We start from the raw sequence: 18,811 nt of genomic DNA, 5'->3' as shown, positions 1-18,811 counted from the left end.
CTGTAAAGTAACAACAGCACACTGGGCTCTGTCAAATGTTATTGTCAGCATACATAAAGGCAGCCCCCAAATGGACAACCAACCTGATGAGATTTTGAAGTTTTTAAAAGACAAAAAAAAAAAAAAAAATTTAAATACTATTAAATTGCCATAATTCCATTTTCCTTACTTATAAACTCCATTTTCATTGTATATTTCCTATATGTATCTATTTTATTATTGATATATAATTATTACTACAGTTGTGCACACTTTATATTCTATTTTTATGCAGCATTCTTCAAATTTCATTATACACTTTCTCCACACTCCTGTAGTACCCTCATAATTATTTTTAGTGGTTATATAATATTCACAATGTTGGAACACTGGTTATTCTAAAACCATTCACATAGAATCACCATTTTTCATAATAGCTATCATTGCAATAAAAACGTTTGAGTGTAGACCTTTCTATTACTCGTCTGTTACTTCCTTACCACTCTCTGAAATAAAATGGACCACGTCAGCCATCTGCGGAAATCACTTGGATAGGAGATGACTTGAGGGACTCCCCTGGTGGCACAGTGGTTAAGAATCCGCCTGCCAATGCAGGGGACACGGGTTCGAGCCCTGGTCCAGGAAGATCCCACATGCCACGGAGCAACTAAGCCCGTGCGCCACAACTACCAAGCCTATGCCCTAGAGCATGTGAGCCACAACTACTGACCCCACGCGCCTAGAGCCCGTGCTCTGCAACAAGAGAAGCCACCGCAATGAGAAGCCCACGCACCACAACAAAGAGTAGCCCCCGCTCGCTGCAACTAGAGAAAGCCTGCGTGCAGCAACAAAGACCCAACGCAGCCAAAAATAAATAAATAAAAATTAAATTAAAATAAAAAATTTAAAAAAAAGATGACTTGAAAATGTGTTTCTAATGAAATCCAAGGAAGTTATCCCTCAAATTGCAACAAGTGAACTAAAATGTACCTCATGAAACATCTGCTAATTTTAAAATGACAAAATTCTGGGAATACAGGTAATATTTTATAATAACTATGAATGGAGTTCAATCTTTAAAACCTGTGAATCTCTGTCATACACTTGAAACATATAATATTGTAAATCAACTATATCTCAGTTAAAAACAATAATACAATGAAAACAAAACAGAACCCAAAAAAAAGGCAAAATTCTGGTTGTGAAAAGAGAAGGGTGTGGGTGGGATAGGGAGGGTGGGAGGGAGACGCAAGAGGGAGGGGATATGGGGATATATGTATACATATAGCTGATTCACTTTGTTATACAGCAGAAAGTAACACACCACTGTAAAGAAATTATACTCCAAAAAAGATGTTAAAAAAAAAAAGAGAGAGAGAGGAAGGGTGTGGTCTTTAAGGAACTTAACAGAAGGGAGAACAGGTAATATGACCCAGTCAGGTTTGTCCTGCACAGTGTGAGAACAGTCCCAAGTATTTAAGAAGGCAGTCTCTGATGAAACAGACATGACTTTCTGGGGTTCATTAGAGCCTAGGATAAGCACATTAAAGAGTTACTCAAAATCATGATTACCCTGGTGTTCATCAAACAGCATACTGGTAACTTTTTTCCACTTACTTGCCACCTCTTCATATCTTTGCCATTATCATCTCTTTGTTGAGGTTACCAAGAGCAGCATGAAATGCACTTCTAGGGCACTGTTCACCTCATGGAAGTCCCATCACAACTCTTCCCACGTGGTAGGTACTATTATTACCCAGACTACTTCACAGGTAAGAGTTTGAGGTTTAGAGAAGCTAAGCCTCTTGTTCAATGTCTCTCAGCTACTATGTGGAGGAGCCAGAAGGCTTCAAAGCCCAAGACCATAACCACTGTATTCTATTACCTGATTCCCTGAAAGACTCCCAGAGCAGTGTCCTGGGACATTCTCATCTCTGGCAAGGCAGAGCTCCCCTTCACCCTCACCCCTACTTATAAATGAAAACTCTGAACTGATTAGTTGCAAAATCCATCACTCAAGCGTTTTTACATTAGCTTCCCCAGGGTTTGCCCCAATGTGAATCGTGATACTGAAAGAAATGAACCCCCAACTGTAGGACTAAACGCTGAACTCAAGGTCAATCTCCTCCCGAAGCATTCCTTCAATTACCTAGATCAAATGTTATAGGTCAAACTAGGGAACCAAGTATGGCCTGCAGACAGGCTTTGTTTGGTCTACGTTGCACTGTGCTGGATTAGAAATTGCTCTCTCCTGTCACTTGATCAGGCCTGGTGTAACTGGTTCTCCTTCAATGTCTACAGAAGGTTTGTTTACTGGTTCTATCACCAAGTTTCCCCACCAGGCCACAGGACAATCAGGTGAACCCCCTGAGCAACCTGTACATAAACTTACTTTCAGTAGGAACAGATAGAGTTGAGTGTCGCCTAGCTTAGAGACGTTATGATTTGTACCTGTCAATGCTGTATTTCAAAACTAGGCTTGGGGCCTTTCCTAAAGGTGAGAGATCTGACTTTACAAATTACTCCAGGAAATGAAAAGTCACTTGGCTCCCATTCTTATATAAGGATAAATCTCTCTATTCATTTGAAATCTGAGCAGTACGGCTTAACCACATTGACAATTTCGGGAAACTGGTTTGGGCTTCCTGAAAACCAAAATATATACCACAATCGTATTTAACCACAGTAAAGGTCACCTGTCGACTCCCAGTAATGATATTTATTTCTCTTAATAATTTCTTTTATGCTCTGTCCTTCAAATCCCATTTCCTTTTCAAAGAGGTTGGCTTATGAATTTTTTGTGAAGGGCAAATACCTGTACATGTTCTAAAGTGACAGACTAAGGATAACATTTTTTGTTATTAATCATCACCACCAACCACATGTGTGTTATCTCCTGGGTTCATGTGAACTCTGTGCTGTGTTCCAAGAACTCAGCCTCACATTCACTTATTTCTTTGGATTATAGTTAATTTTGTGGCAATCAAGATCTACTAGAGTAGAAGAGAAGTTGCTATTTACCATAAATTCACTTATTCATTTAGCAAATACGTATAAAGTGTATACTGCATGCTGAGCACGTAGAAACAAGTGTCATATGACGAAGTTGCTTTTAACTTATACCAATGTAGTCAGCCAAAGGAGAGAGGAGCGGGGGGAATGAAATAAGAGGGAAATTTTATCCATCATTTTATTCAACAAGCTCATGGTTGAGAATAAGTGTGAAACGGGAGACTTGAAGTTGCCGTCCTTTAAGACAATTTTAGTTCCTGTGTCCTTAAAGCACCAGTCTCTCAATATACTGAGATTTTTCTAGTATTAAAGCATTTAACACATGTCTGCTAAACACACAACTTGTATATCTAGTGACTAACTTAAGAAATAGCTACATGTTACAACTGGAGAAAAATACTACCTGTGTTGGATATACTGAAAGATGAACTTTGGCCTTCGACACGTCACCTTCCCAAGGAGTTTTTCATTTTAACTATGCACCATTAGAACCTACCCTAGTCCTAAGATGCGATAAGACATTATACATCTGGAAATGGTGACTAAATAAATCAATAAATTACCAAACGTTAATCACAAGGCAGCCTCCTAAATAACAATGAATATTTACTCATTAAGACTTTTTTGGGATACTAGTCAATCACTGGGAAGCAACTAAAATGTGCATTAATAGGCAAGTGGCTTAGGGATCATTTTAAGGAAAGTTTAGACGACTTTAAAAGGAATATAATTGAATAGGTGGAGCACAAGGGATTTGGGGGGGGTGTGAAACTATTGTGAATAATACTGTAATCATGGATGCACTTGTCAAAAGCTATAGAACACAGAGTGAACCATGATTTGACTATGGACTTTAGCTAATAATAATCTGTCGTCTTCTTTTCCTCGGCGCTGCCTACGGAGGTGGCCGCCATCTCCTACTCGGCATCATGGCTGCCCTCAGACCCCTCGTGAAGCACAAGATCGTCAAAAAGAGGACCAAGAAGTTCATCCGGCACCAGTCAGACCGGTAAGTCAAAATTAAGCGGAGCTGGCAGAAACCCAGAGGCATTGACAACAGGGTGCGCAGGAGATTCAAGGGCCAGATCTTGATGCCCAACATCGGTTACGGGAGCAACAAGAAAACAAAGCACATGCTGCCCAGCGGCTCTGCCCAGTTCCTGGTCCAGTTCCTGGTCCACAACGTCAAGGAGCCTGAAGTGTTGCTGATGTGCAACAAGTCTTACTGTGCTGAGATTGCGCACAACGTCTCCTCCAAGAACCGCAAAGCCATCGTGGAGAGAGCAGCCCAGCTGGCCCTCAGAGTCACCAATCCCAACGCCAGGCTGCGCGGCGAAGAAAATGAATAGACAGCTCGTGTGCACGTTTTGTTTAATAAAACCGTAAAACGGCAAAAAAAAAAAAAAAAAATCTGTCAGTATTGATTCATCACTTGTAACAAATGTACCACACTAATGCAAGGTGTTACTGACAGGGGAAACTGTGAAGAGAGGGGGAAGGGGAAGGAGAGAGGATATATAACTCTCCATACTTTCTGCTCAATTTTTGTGTAAACCCAAAACTGCTCTAAAAACTTAAGTCTATTAATTTTTTTAAAAAGGTAAAAAAATAAAGAAATATACTTTAAATTAGTGGTTCTTAACTGGGGCAATTTTGCCCCTCGGGGGATATTTAGCAATGTCTTAAGACATTTTTTGACAGTCACAACTGGGGAAGGAGGTGTTACTGGCATCTACTGAGCTGAGGCCAGGATGCTACATCCTACAATACACAAGATGGGCCCCCAGCAACAAAGAATTATCTTGCCCCAAATGTTAATAGTGCTGAGGGTTGACAAACCCTGATTTGGATTATTATAAAACTCCTGATAATTCAACCCTAAAACTTCTAATTGTACTGTATCTTTCAGACTTAAGAATTTTTCTTTTGTGTTACTCTTAGACTATTAAATATTAGAATATAAATATATCTTAGATGTAACTCTCTAACAGGAGCCAAGTGAGAGAAGCATTAGAAATCCAACTCTCTAAGCCAGCTGAGAAAGGCAAGTCAAGCTGGGCAGCAGACACAGGGACTCGGTGGGGACCATGAGGAAGAGGAGAGAACATTACCCACTTGAAGTTACTTAGGATATAGATTTGACTGTGCGGGACAGAGATCAACGCTTTAATTTCTCTTTACCTACAAGTTGGAGCTAGAACAGCATGAAGTGTTCAGGGACTGAGACTCTTGTTGCTTCACCGTTCGTGGGGTTCTGCTGTCCTTCACATGGTCTGAGATAGCCCACCACCATGTCCACCTTTTAGCCATCACGTAGGGGAAAAAGAATAAAGGAGGACATATCCACTCCTTTAGGGGCAGAACCTGAAAGCTGCCCACATCCCCTAATCCCACTGGCCAGAAAAATCACAAGGCTCTTGATAATTGCAAGGGACACTGAGATATGTAGTCTTTATTTTGGGCAGCCACATGCCTTGCTACTAATATTATTACTAATATGGAGAAAAGGGAGATTGGATACTGAGGAAACAACTAGATGCCACTGCTGATGGGGAACCACCACTCAGATCAATGTAATTTCTGCCACGTGAGAATGTGGATCCACTATTGCCTAATGATGGCACTTTCTTCAAAAATAAGGCAAAATCTCAGAGTTTTACCTAGAATGTCTGAATTTTAAAATATTGCCTCAACCAAAAAACAAAAAAGGGAAGCCAAAAATAAAAAGTAAAGCATTGTGCAGGCTATATCAAACATACCTGCAGATCATCACTATCGCTTTGCAATTTCTGACAAACTAACAGTAAAGAATGTATAGGGAGGCCCTTCTCAATTCAGCTTGGTTTCTAGTTTCAGATAATTTACTTACAGTGCAAAACATCAGTAGGGCATGAGTAAATGAGACACATAAATAATGCTGACAAATGTGGAATCTGGACCATCCCAAAAGATTACTTTCTCAGGAAAAAACACAGCCTTAATTTCTTTGTGTTAGAAAAGGTTCCTATTAATCCTCCAAATCTGTTCACTTGCGCTATTGCAAAATATCCTTTCTTGTGAATACACAACATCATTTTCTATAAGGACCTATTGACACAGGAAACTTCTAACAAGCCACCAAGGAGGTGATTGAGCTGCGGACCTGTCTATGACACTAAAAGAGGACGAAAAAGATGGCTGAGACAGATGACGTGGCAGCAAAATGGGTTAAATCGTTCAACAAGCAGTGCACAAGTAGAAACCCAAATGGCCAACCGGCAGAAGCAAGGGTTCAGCTTTATAAGTACTCAGGGAAATGCAAATTAAACCTTCAATGAATTACCACTTTGCACCCGACTGCACTGAGGTTACATGAAGATGAAGGGTGATAGGAACTCCCATCCATTGCTGTAGAAATGCCCATTGACATGATCTTTTTGGAAATCTGCATACCCCATGACCCAGAGATCCTTTCCTAGGTATACCTCTAGAGAAACTTACGCAAAAGAAAAGGGTTTATATAGCAGCACTGTTCACAGTAAGACAAATAAAGAAAACAGCCCAAATATCCCATAACAGTAGAAATGATAAAATTACAGTATTCATACAATGGAATGCCATGCAGCAAACAAAATACAGACTAGCTTCACACAACATGACGAATCTCACGATATTTAGCAAAGAAGCAAGACCCAAAATAATATATACATCACCATCCCATGTATATAAGTTTGAAAGCAAACAAAATGAAACTACAGAGAATCATACATAGGTGATACAGTATAAAGCAAAACAAGAAAATATGTTCTATACAGCCCAAGCACCTCTGGGGAAAAGAGAGGATTTTTACTGGGAAAGGGGGGTCCACTACACAATGGGGGTGGGGTGGGATCCTGGCAACATTCCTCCTCGGGTGTGGTTATGTGGCTGTGTAATTTCTAACTTGTTATTTAAACCATTCATACATGTTTTACACATCCTTCCGGGTGACAGAATTCACCTAAAACTAAGTCAAATATGGTTAGTGGGTGTAAGGGAGGGTACTGATGAGCAAGCCTGCTGCCATTCAGAAGGCAAGTGTTTCAAACACTGGTGCATTATTCTTAAGTTGATCCTGATCACTTTCAGAGTTTAGAACCTGAAGGATTTCACGTTTGAGTGGACTGACAGTAGCCGAGTGCTTATTTGTTCACCCTCCCAAGAACCCCTGCGGGGGAATTTGCCTGGGAGCCAAGGCCACGTGGATCCACTGAGCTGGCAGAGGCAGCCAGCTTCTCTGGCTTGGGCAGAGAAGGCCCCTCATGGGGCTGACAGGCAGGCAGGGTGGGAGGCTAGGTTTATATGAATGAGGATCAACCTCAGAATCCCAAGGGAGGGCCTCTGAACAGCCGGGAGGTGAGCAGGCCTGGACGGAGATGTCTCTGCCTCGTCCCAGCAGGAAACACACTCACCCTGTCTGGACGTTCTTTTTTTTAAAATTTATTTATTTTTGGCTGCGTTGGGTCTTCCTTGCTGCGGGTGGGCTTTCTCTAGTTGTGGCTCGCGGGCTCTAGAGCGCAGGCTCAGTGGTTGTGGCGCACAGGCTTAGTTGCTCCGCGGCATGTGGGATCTTCCTGGACCAGGGATCGAACCCGTGTCCCCTGCGTTTGCAGGCGGATTCTTAATCACTGCGCCACCAGGAAAGTCCTGTCTGGACGTTCTTGACCCGAATGCAATGGAAGTGTTATTTTAAAGACGAACTTGACCAGAACTGCCAAGAGGGACTGCTTTCTCCAGGTCCTAGCCAAAGACAATGCCCATAAATCTACAAGACTAGCTCCTTCTCAGTAACAAACCAGAAACTGCTATTCTTCATCCTTTCAGCAGGAATTCAGATGCCACAATGAAGAACGCTGCGTTTTATCTAATTATCTAGGCTGATAATTAGATTAAATACCTGGTAATACCTCCTTTAGGTATTCCAAGTTCCTATTCTGACAGCTTTCTAGAAGGAAGCGGCCCATGACCCACCATTTAGCCACCGCAGCTCTTTTTCCCGTGATGATTCCTTTTGGCATTCCCAAGCCCCTTTCACGGGCTCTTGTTTTTCTTTACTGACCGCAAAAACCCTGTAGGAATGTGCCAACCTCACTCATTTTTGAGAGAGCCACATGGCTGGCAGAGCTGAGGCCACCCTTTGTGTGCGCTGGAGCAGTTGTGTGGAAACAGCCACCCCCAGCAGATGTGTGCACCTGTTTGTGCCTAATTGGGAACTTGCCCACAGTGACAGTCAGCCACCTGCCATTCTCAGGCTGGAGGACGAGGGAGTGCGTGCAATTAGCAAACTGTGGTGCTGGCACTTGTGGAGCTAACGGATCACTGAATGAGATCCTCAAAGATGGCAGCTGTCAATGCTTGGTGTGGAAGCACCCTTCAGTTTCTAGGACAGTTTCAAAAAAAAAAAAAAGCCCAAGCCCCAAACTTCCCTTTTCTTTTTCATGCTAACGCTCTTCCTTAACTGAAATTGCAAGCAAAGGTGCCTACAAAGCACGTTAAATATAATGACCCAATGGAAATGAGCATAGAAACATCACCAAGACATAAATTAAGCTCTTTAAAAAGTAACTTGGGACTGGAGCCTTGCATGAGTACAACTCATGCATATGCAAATGTAAAAAAGCTATAGTTAATGCCTGTTGAACACTCAAGATAAAGTCTACCATGTAGCCTAAGGGGCCTCCAAGACCTCAAGCAAGTTGTCACAGCTGGGAGCTCTATTTAATACTGTGCTATGTGCAAGCTAAAGATTTACTGTCTTTAGGAACTGGTGTAAATTAGAAACGTATGCCAGTCTTCTGGAGTTGCCTGTACAGAGGCTGGTGACAAGCCACTTCCTTATCTATGCTTGCTAGAGAGCCGGGGTGGCCGTCAAAGTTTTGCACTATACTGAAGGAATGGTCCATGGCAGTGATCATAACGGCCAGAAAAACTGTATTTAATGTCTGTTAAATGGTGTAACAGGTGTCAACTCAATTACTAAAGCATTCCAGCTGGATCCAGTGTTTAAGGAGGACAGCTTGCTTAAACATGCCATTATTAGAAGGATCTTGGATACTGAATATAAACACTAATTTCCTCAACTAATCTACCAGCATTGATCAACACCTTGGTCGTTAGCAGTTTAAGGTATGTTCTCAGTTTACTTAGAGCATTTGCTCACTGGCCAGATTGCCTTCACATCACCCTTTTTTAATTAAAAAAAAAAATCATGTTTCTTTCAGTTATCTGGGAACTTGGCCTTCAGTGATGAATCTAGTTTATTATCTCCTTGACTTAATAACTAGGGAGTTCTAACAGTAAATTTGTCTCCACTGATTCCTAGGTAAAGGGATTTTAAAGGTTGACAAGCATGAGAAAACACAGTAGTTCTTTTACAATCCCCTGACTAGCAGCATCCCTATTATCTGAGAACGTGTTAGAAATGCAAATTCTCGAGCCCACCCCAGACCTACAGAATCAGGAGGGAAGAAGCTGGGACCCAGCAATCCGTTTAATAAATGACTTGAGAACCACAGGAACAGAATAACAGAATAAACACATCATAAAACAAAGGGAGATTTTCAAGCAAGAGATAGCAATCTACAGTTTAAAACAGGAAAGAAGGTCAAAGAGGCTGAGGACAGCCCAGGAGGTTAGTTTCACAAGACTCTTCGAGGCTGAGCCAGCAGTTATACAGAGTGGATACCTTCATTCAGTCCCTAAAAAAGAAATGCTTTGAACGACAGCTCACACTCACTGAGCATTACTAGGTTTCAGAGACTGGACAAAAACCTCTCTCTACAGGTTATGCTATTATCACCAGCATCCCCATTACATAGATGTGAAAACTGAGATTTAAGAGAGATTTAAACTCAAACGGCAAGAAAGTAGCAAATATGGGGCTTCCCTGGTGGCACAGTGGTTGAGAGTCTGCCTGCCGATGCAGGGGACGCGGGTTTGTGCCCCGGTCCAGGAGGATCCCACATGCCACAGAGCGGCTGGGCCCGTGAGCCATGGCCGCTGGGCCTGCGCGTCCGGAGCCTGTGCTCCACAACGGGAGAGGCTGCAACAGTGAGAGGCCTGCGTACCGCAAAAAAAAAAAAAAAAAAGAAAGTAGCAAATATGACTCCAAGCCTGTGCTTGAACCACTCTGTCTAACTCCTCTAATTCCAAAAAGAGACAGAAAGTGGGGGGAGGAGGAGGTGAGGAGATGGAAGGCTTCTGCCAGCTTAACTCGAGGCTTCAGAATTTGTAATTATAGTGGCCTCTCATTGATTCTACTAAAGTTAGTTTCTGGGACTTCCCTGGTGGTCCAGTGGTTAAGACTCCGCGCTTCCACTGCAAGGGGGCATGATTCCTGGTGGCGGAACTAAGATCCCGCATGACGCACGGTGTGGCCAAGAAATAAAATTTTAAAAATAAATAAATAAAAATAAAGTCAGTTTCTTCGGTGAGGATAGGCTGCATTTTTTAAACCAGATAATCTGGATTAGCCAAAAACTGGATTAAACCAGAAAGATCTGAACACGGATAAGAAGATTGAATATGTGTTATCACTCAATGTTTCTTAAACCCAACCAAAACCACTACAGGCTATAGTTGTCCCCTGATAGCAAAGATACCAAATTTAGTTTTAAACAATTTGTTTTAAGAGTCACAAAATCAGACCCGTCATTTTCAGCAGAATTTTAAAACAGGGCACCCAAATCCACCTGAGAAGCCCAACACCCAACAAAGTTTCCTTAAAACACACGAGGTGCTCCTGATGCCCGATTTTTTAATCTTGACTAAAAAAATTCACAGTAAAATATCTACCCCTGTCGAGTTCTCTCTTTTAGAGGACAGAGGGCTTGGGAGGTGCTGCAGAAAGTTGGAAACAAATTGTCATCATTCATAGTCAATCATACACCAAGGCAGAAAGCTAGGGCTCAAATCCACCCCATTCTAAAGCCACCACTGGTTGTTGCAGTTTAGTCAAACTGCTCACAGACTGAGATGATTTCATAATAGCTAAAATAAAGTGCCCGCCTCACTTTCCACCCCTCCACACCAAACCCTGCCAGCTGGTTTAGGCGAGCTGATTTGGTGTGTCCGACCTCACTTTCCACCCCTCCACACCAAACCCTGCCAGCTGGTTTAGGCGAGCTGATTTGGTGTGTCCGACCCTGAGTTCTCAGGGGGAAATAGGGCCCGCTGATGTTAAAGACTTACCCAGGGGCCCCTCGGGGAGGTGGCGCTAGATTGAGAGGACCAGTGGCTGCTTGTCTGGTTCTCTGGACTCCAGGTCAAAGTGGAGCAGCCGGGGAGGAGAAGGAAGCAGAGGAGGGAACTGGAAAGGCAGGAGGAGGGGTTGGGGAGGGGCCGGAAAAGCCAGGCGGGCTGGGCCAGACCTTGCCCCCTCCCCTCCCAAGTCACAGGGTCTTTCCAATCTTGGAATTTTCTTCCCACCGCATTTGAACAGCTCTTGATCACGCCTCAAGCCAAATCAGGTGGTCACCATTTGCAGAGTGGAAAGTGAGACCTGAAAGGAGCCCTTCTCCTGGCCTCCCCCTTAAGCTAGGGATGCTCCCCAGCACTTCTGGGAAAAGGAGGGATGCCCTCCATTCATCTTAACCCATTGAAGCTCCTTCCCTGGGGATCAGGCGTGAGCACACGTTTCTAGGCTGCCTCTGGTTTGCAGCTCCCTCCGACCACTCAGCCCCTTCACAGGACAATAAATGAAACTCTTGTGGCTTTAAAGGAGACTGTCCTGGGCATGTGCTGTGTGGCAGACAAGTGCTCAGCATTTCACTTATACAAAATACAAAAAAAAGAACTCATTTAATCCTTATGGCGAACGTAGATGTAGGTGCTATTTCTAACTTACAGATAAGGAAACTGAGGCTTAGAGAGGTCACCTGGCTGCCCACTGTCCCACCAGAGCTGGCACATGGGCAGCCAGGGTTGGGACACAGGCTACTGCAAAGCTGCCACATACTTAGAAACAAATCAACAGAGCAGCCCACCAGCTGGCCCTAGACTTCTAATGTGCAGTAATAAGGTAAGGACTTCGAACTGGATACAGTCCCAGGTCTCCATGTTTGTAGGACGTTTGTGGTCTTAGATAAACTAACCTTTGTGAGCCTCGGTTCCTCATTATAAAGACAGGGATAGTGACCTGTTTTATAGGGTTCTTGGGAAGATGCTATGAAGCTATGTTGCTATGAAGGCACCTGCCTATGTTCAATAAATGTGTTCCTTCATTTCTGATCACAGCCCATGAAACCAACAATTATAAACACTTTATTTCTACCATTCTCAGAACAGGCTGCGGGTGGATTACTACCACTGAGAAGAATCCCCAGTGGGCGATCTTAGATTAGAGTTGCCAGATTAAATATTTAGAACACACACTCAAAAAGTTATTCGTTGTTTGTTTTATTTGCTCAATCTGGCAACCCTAAGGGCTGGTAATAAGCCACACGGGAAAAGAACTTTGGAAGGGACTTGGCAAGTCCCAGGTTGTAAGTGGCGTTAGGATTGGTTCAACAGAACCCACAGTAACTGGTGGAATTTCAGCCCTGAAACTTGCTCCTCCAACATCATGCCCAATCCATGGAACTTGTGTCAGACCCCCCGCACCTCAGCACTCTACCAAAGAGACAAGAAACCGGTGTGCGTTCTGGGGAACACAGCGTCCACCCAGCTAGAATTCCGTTGCTGTTAAATTTTTGTCTGTGGCCTAACTTGTAACAAAGGACGAATTACTCTGTCCATCTGCCTGCTTGATAGGGATCAACTGTCAAACTACAATTTTTTTTTAAGTCTAAAGAATTTCTAATAATAATGAAAATGTGATGAGAGATTTTTCTAAACATCAGTCAGCTTGCCAAGGATTCTGATCCTGTCTACTTTGAAACTTCAACTCTTTTAGAAGAAATGTAATCCATAAGGATGACTTTGGCTGAGAATTAGGTGAACATGAAAATTTGTAAATATTTAAAATAAAAACATTTTAGAAATTCAGAGAGACAGAGGGTAGAATGGTGGTTGCCAGGAGTTGGGGGGAACCCAGTGAGATTCCAAGGTCTGAGCCAGCGCTGATGACATTCCATTGCTGCCAGAAACAAGCTATGAAGAACTAACTGTCTGGCATGTGGGTCCAGGAGTTCGCCAAAGTCTAACTGCATTTGCATTATCAGCCCAAAGCAGTAGATACTGTTAAACATCTTTTGGATTCACTCTTGAGGAATTATCAAGTGGAAAGGCTGAGGAGAAATTCAGAGGATGGGGGTTAAAATCCAAGTACCACCATATGTGGAACAGATATGTGACCGTGATCACTACGTCTGTCTCCACATCTGCAGAATGAGGATCTCAATGGCTATAATTTGAGAAGCAGATGATAAAAGTACACAGGAATACCTGGCACCTAATAGATGATGATGAAAGCAGGGTGCACAATGGTGGAGTGAAAAAAGCATGACCTCTGCCATCAGATGGCTTGAGTTCAAACCCTAACTCCATATGGTAACCAGCTGTATGACTTGGGCAAGTTACTCAACTTCTCTGAACCTCAGTATCTTCATCCATAAAATGAGGCTAGGGACTTCCCTGGTGGTCCAGCAGTTAAGACTCCACGCTTCCACTGCAGAGTACGTGGGTTCGATTCCTGATCAGGGAACTAAGATTCTGCATGCCGCAGGGTGTGGCCAAAAACAAATAAATAAATAAATGAAGTACAAAATGTAAACATCAGGAAAAATATTTAAAAAATAAAATGAGCATAATGATACTACCTAGCTCATATTGTTGATACCAGGGTAGCAACTGAGTATTTAGGAAGCTTTTAAAAATGAGTATTCCAGGTGCCAGGCACCGTTGTAACCCTTTCACGTGCATTTTCTCTCTCGATTTTCACAGTGCCCTTATGAAGTCAAGGTTGTTACTCCCCGTGCTTCAGACCTGGGAGATCAAACATAGTGAAATCAGAAAAGGGTAAGAGGTTCCCAGACATATATGCAAAAAGGCTGTTTTGCAGAATTCTGTGTGGTTCCAGCTTCCTCAATGGAGTACCCGTTTAGACACCTACAAGAGGACCCCTTCTTTAACAATCCATTCAACACCCGGGCCTTCTCAATGCCTTACAGTTTTCAACAGCCAGGACCAAGCTACAATTTGCAGGGCCCAGTGAAAAATCAAAATGTGGAGCTTCTTTGTGAAAAAATCATGGAGAATTTCAAGATTTCAAGACAGAGGAGCATCAAACCAAGAGTGGGGTCCTTCCGAGCAGGGGGCCCTATGTGACTGCACAGATCACACATCCATGAAGTCTGCCCTGCCAACAGCTTTTTCCCTGGTAGGTTTCCACTGTCTTAATTGCTTCCTTTCTGCCTGCCCAGCCTCAGGCGCCTGTGCCGAGAACTGAATGAGCCTGTTCACAGAGGCGCGCAGGCCCCTGGGGGCCAGCAGGTTCTGGGCAGGGCCTCCCATACACGGGGGGGGGGGGGGGGGGGGGGGGGAAGGGAATCACAGGCTTGCTGCTCTGGGGTGGCAGGGAAGGGCTTTAAGCCTTGGTTTGGGAAGTTTCCGTTAGGCCACGTGGGTAGTGTTCCATGAATCTTACAATCATTTTGAAAAAGGATGCAGTGCAGGAGATCTCTAGGTCACTGTGCTAAGCTCTGAGTTTTTTAACAAGACAAAATAACATTTAAAAAAATTCTGACATAAGCACTATATCTTCATTTTCAATAAATGAAAACACACTGACATGCAAAGAAGGAAAATTGTAAACATTTCTATCCCCACCATCCCGAGACAACTGTTCGTCATGACAATAGTACCAGCTTAATTTTTTTTACCCCTACCATAAACCAGGCACTATTAACACTGTATTGCACATCTGAACGCTGCTAAGAGAGTAGATCTTAAACGTCCTCTTCACAAGGAAAAAAAAAGTTTTGTAACTATGTATGGTGTTGGATGTTAACCAGACTTATTGCGGTGATCATTTTGCAATATATACAAATACTGAATCATTATGCTCTATACCTGAAACTAATATAATATCACATACCTCAAAAAAAAACATATCTCAATAAAAAATTTTTTTTATAAAAGAACTGTAATTATTCCCACTTACAGATGGGAAACTGCAGCTTGGAGATGTTCAGTAACTCAGCTAAGATTATTGACCAGTGAGAAGTGGGCTCTGGAATCCAGTTCAGCTTTGCCTAACTTCAGAATCTACTCTACAACAGTCTATGTGGTAGAGAGATCTGTAGGTGTGCAGAAAGAATATACTAGAACTTCTTTTTTTTTTTTGGCTGCACCACGTGGCTTGCAGGATCTTAGTTCCCCGACCAGGGATGGAACCCTGGCCCTAGCAGTGAAAGCGCTGAGCCCTAACCACTGGACTGCCAGGGAACTCCCAATACTAGAACTTCTAACGATATTTACTTTTATTCATTCTTGGAACATGTTACTCTATCTCTTTCCTTTTGATACATTACTCTTTTGAGAATAGTTTATAATGTATGTGATGTCAATATAGTTCTACATGTACATAACTATATAATTAAATAAATAATTAAAAGTATATGCATATTGAGAATGAAAGGGGCTGTATGAACAAAAAAATTTAGGGGCTCCTGCACGATGCTGCAACTTAAGGACCAGTTTTTATATCTGTATCATGTATTTGAACATATTGGTATATATAATTTTTTTATAAAAATGGATAATACATATGCTTTTTTTCCTACTTCCTATATTGTAATCATTTTTCCAGGTCAATAAATATTCACCTACAACAATATTTTAATGTAAGTATTGGACTCCTCAAGTATTAATTTTGGTAAGTAAGATCTGATGACTGAGAACAAGGATCTGATATCCATCCTCAATTCCTATGCCTTCACCCCACCCCCACTCCAATGAACAGTAGAATATACTTAACTATCTGGAAGCCAGGGATTCTTCTTAAAAATGCATCTCTCTTCCCAAAAGAACTGAAATCAGGGTCTCAAAGAGATGTTTACCTATTTTTGTTCATATCAGCATTACTCATAAGAGTCCAAAAGTGGAAGTACCCCAAGTATCCATCCATGGGTGAATGGCTAAACGAAGTGGTATATACATACAATGGAATATTAGCCTTCAAGTACAGGCAATTCTGACACACACTACAACATGGATGAACCCTGAGGACACCATGCTGAGTGGAAGAAGCCAGTCACAAAACAACAAATACTGGGGCTTCCCCGGTGGCACAGTGGGTGACAGTCCACCTGCCGATGCAGGGGACACGGGTTCGTGCCCCGGTCTCGGAGGATCCCACGTGCCGCGGAGCGGCTGGGCCCGTGAGCCATGGCCGCTGAGCCTGTGCCTCCGGAGCCTGTGCTCCGCAACGGGAGAGGCCACAAGAGTGAGAGGCCCGCGGACCGCAAAAAAAAAAAAAAAAAAAAACACAGATACTGCATGATTTCACTTCCATAAGGCACCCAGAAAAGGCAAATTCATAGGGACGGAAAGTAGAATGGCGGCTGTTAGAGGCTGGGGGCGGAGGGGGGAGGGGTTATCACTCAATGGGCACAGAGTTTCCATTCTGCAAGATGACAGATCTTGGAGATGGATGCGGTGACGGTGGCACAGCAATGTGGATGTACTTAATGCCACTGAACTGTACACTTAAAAATGGCTAAGATGGTAAAACAACAACAGCAACATCATCTGAAATGCATCTCAGTATACTAGATGGGACTTAGTGGAACCAGACTCCCAAGTACTGTCTCCATTCTGTACCGGGCACCCTGCAAGGTGCTTGATCTCACTCAATCCTCACAACGAATCTCCGAAAGAAAAGCGACCTTAGGTTCAGATGGCTTTAAAACTGGCTCAAGGTCGCACCACTAGCAGATGAGGAGGGCTTGTTTCACTCAACCTCATGCCTGCCTGTCTGAGTCCAGGGCCCAGGCCTTTCTCCAGTGTCTCTTATAAAGGATGTAGAAAGACCGTGGCTCAGGAATAAAAGGAAGGCCGGAAACTCAGTCTGCCTCCATCACAGCCCTCGCTTGGTCCAATGCCTCTCACGTTGTAGGTATTAGGTGTTCAATCTACAGGAGTGAGTAAGGTCGAGCAATGAGAAGAAGACAAGGTATTCCAAAGGCACTGCTGACTGCGTGCTCGTGCTCATTTCCGGCCTTCTCCCTCTTAAGCTATGTCCTCAAGTGACTAATATTAGCCTCGGGGCCACTCCAGTGATAACACCACTTACCATGGTAGAGTCCACTGCCTGCTGTCCTCACTGCCTTCTATCAGGGACAGCAAGGATCCATGGAGGCCTCCTGATACAAGTGTAAGACAAAATGGTAAATCTGAGATAGTCAGGGAGACCTGGGGACTGTAGGTCTGGTCCTGTCAACCTGAATTGTCATGGATATGTCACTTGTTAGTTCATCAGCTATGAAATGAGGGTTCCAATACATAATATTGGGCAGCCCTAACATTCTCTGCACAGAGCAGATGAAAAAGCACCCACTGTATGGGATGGATGATTCCTTCCAAATTCAGGGCTCTTCAGAAAAAGCAAGTTCAGAACTTGATGAATGTTTACCCCAAGAGTTACTGGAATTAAAATCGAGGGATGCAATAATCTGGCAAGGAGTACCAAGAAAAGGTTTGCCAAAACTGCTTATCTTGTAAAGGCATTTTAATACTGAGCTTTCAGCAAATAAATAATCCCCTGCTTCACAAAGTGAAGTCCATAGAACACTGCTCTGGCAGGAGGCTCACACATCAGGGACAAATAAGTGTTGGAAACACTGTTTATGTGTCTACTTCTGGGAGACCCGCCACGCACATGAGCAGATTCGAACTTCATCGGAAAGAACTTTGTTTAGCTTTTAACCACGTATTTCCCACACTTATTTGTCTGCGGTTCCCTATGTGTTCTTATCTTGTTTGTTTATTCAACACAGCAGCTCTACACATCTGGCCAAGCCATGGGGAAATGTTAAACCATAATATGGTAATATAATCATAATCCACACACAATTTCTTAATCTCACTTGTAACATGGGAATAATATTCCACCAAACTCATGGATGGAGAGAATTAATGAGTTAATGTTTGTAAAACACGTTAAACAGCCTGACACGTAGAATTGTTTACCAATCATTAAAAATAAATGAAATATTAATGCGCTGAACTGATTAATAAAAGAACCTATGTGTATCTTTAAGTCAAACCTTAAAATAGAGTCATGACACCAGGAGAGAGAAAAGCCATTTCTTAATAGGTTTTTCACAGAAGTGTTTTGCTGATTCATTACAGCCCTGGCCTGAAATCAGAGAGAAACGTTAAATTTCTGTCAAGTCAGCCTTCTTTATTCTGCCAGCAAGGAAGGTAATGATTCTTACATTAAATACAAAAGAAGGAGATACAAAGGTGAAGAGCACGAGGCGTGGAGTCCTAACTGGGCCACTCTCTAAGCCACGTGACCTAGACAGTCAACTACTTCCTCCCTCCAAAGCTGTTTCCCTCTCTGTAAAATGGGGACACCAGTAGCGCCTGTCATCACGGGATTGGTGGAAAGGTTAAACATATTAACAATAATAATAGTAATACCAAGTAATAGAGACAAAGAAACTGAGTTCCAGAGAGGTTAGTTACACACAGTAATACAGCAAGTGCCTGGGCAATTAAATTCCAAAGCTCTTGTCTTCACTCCTGCCTCCCCATTGATGTGAATAAGGACATACTCAGCACAGCACCTAGCCCACAGGAGCTGCTATTTTTATCACTGTAACTGATTTTAAAGGTCCCGGAAATGGAATGATATTTT

General features: G+C 42.9%; 1 protein-coding gene and 1 pseudogene across 5 annotated transcripts in view; one reads left to right on the top strand and one right to left on the bottom strand.

Annotated features, from left to right (window-relative positions):
- FRMD4B (FERM domain containing 4B) overlaps window positions 1-18,811 on the bottom strand; it is a 336,715-nt gene that overhangs the window by 46,410 nt on the left and 271,494 nt on the right. The gene's annotated exons all lie outside the window — the stretch shown is intronic.
- On the top strand, window positions 3,761-4,466 carry LOC309968008 (large ribosomal subunit protein eL32-like; annotated as a pseudogene). The gene has a single exon. The product of its transcript is annotated as a large ribosomal subunit protein eL32-like (transcript).

This window comes from Leucopleurus acutus, assembly GCF_964270905.1.
Source record: "Leucopleurus acutus genome assembly, chromosome: 10".
Classification (NCBI taxonomy): domain Eukaryota; kingdom Metazoa; phylum Chordata; class Mammalia; order Artiodactyla; family Delphinidae; genus Leucopleurus; species Leucopleurus acutus.
The sequence above is the reverse complement of the archived record's forward strand: the minus strand, read 5'-3'. Positions and strand labels throughout refer to the sequence as shown.